Source organism: Ursus americanus, chromosome 10, assembly GCF_024610735.1.
Source record: "Ursus americanus isolate L20-20 chromosome 10, mUrsAme1.1.p, whole genome shotgun sequence".
NCBI lineage: Eukaryota > Metazoa > Chordata > Mammalia > Carnivora > Ursidae > Ursus > Ursus americanus.
This window is the reverse complement of record NC_142136.1, coordinates 23,069,719-23,070,637: the sequence shown is the minus strand read 5'-3', so window position 1 is coordinate 23,070,637 and position 919 is coordinate 23,069,719. Positions and strand designations below refer to the sequence as shown.

At 33.2% G+C, this 919-nt stretch overlaps 1 non-coding gene across 1 annotated transcript; it reads left to right on the top strand.

The window, feature by feature from the left end:
• Positions 1-481: 481 nt before the first annotated feature.
• LOC123801197 (small nucleolar RNA SNORA62/SNORA6 family) lies at positions 482-634 on the top strand. Its single transcript, XR_006782154.1, has one exon. It is a non-coding gene; the product is annotated as a small nucleolar RNA SNORA62/SNORA6 family (small nucleolar RNA).
• Positions 635-919: the final 285 nt, after the last annotated feature.

The following is a 919-nucleotide window of genomic DNA, read 5'->3' as shown; positions in this document are numbered from 1 at the left end:
ATCTTATTGGATGGGCCTGAGTGGCATGGTGGGTTAAGCGTCTGACTCTTGGTTTCAGCTCAGGTTGTGATCTCAGGGTCGTGAGATTGAGCCCCATATCGGCCTCCACACTCAGTGCAGAATCTGCTTAAGACTCTCTCCCTCTCTTGCTGTCCTTCCCCCCACTCTCTAAAATACATAAATCTTTAAAAAAAAAATCTTACTGGATGTCTTAGTTAATGCTGTTAGACAAGAAAAGGAATAAAACTTACACAGATTTGGAAGGAAGAAATGAAATCATCTTTGGTCAGAGATGACAACTGTCTATTTAGAAAATCTCAAACAACAAAAAACCCTGGAACAAATAAAGCAATAATAGCAATATTGCAGGATACAAAGTGTATGTTTAAAAAATTAATTGTTTTCTTTTATGTTATCACTAAGTAAGTTGACACTGAAATAAAAAATACAGCACCACTCATATTGCCACAAAAAATAAAATACAGACATTATTAAAGCTTGAAGTTCAGGCTGCTGGCTGGCTGATGAATTCACAAGTGTAGATAGTGTGCTACATGAGGGGCAAGTCTTTCATCAACACCACAAGGATCCCTGGCCCAGTGAGTGGCGTTTGGTAGTAATTCTTGCTATAAGTTAAAAAAAAAAAAAAAGAAATTAAAAAAATGAAATAGTCATAAATCTAACAAAATATATATAAAATATGTATGCGGAAATCTACAAAGTTCTAAAGGAAAAAGAAGCTCACAAAATTTAAAAAAGTAAAGCAGTCAATTTGCATATTTAGTCATTTCATGGAATAAATATTGTATGAGAAAATAAAATGAAAAAAAAAACTTCTTTTGAGTATTCTATTTTAGAAAGCAAGAAAACCATTATTCTATGTGAGACATGTGAAATGTACCTTTTATTATCACTACAA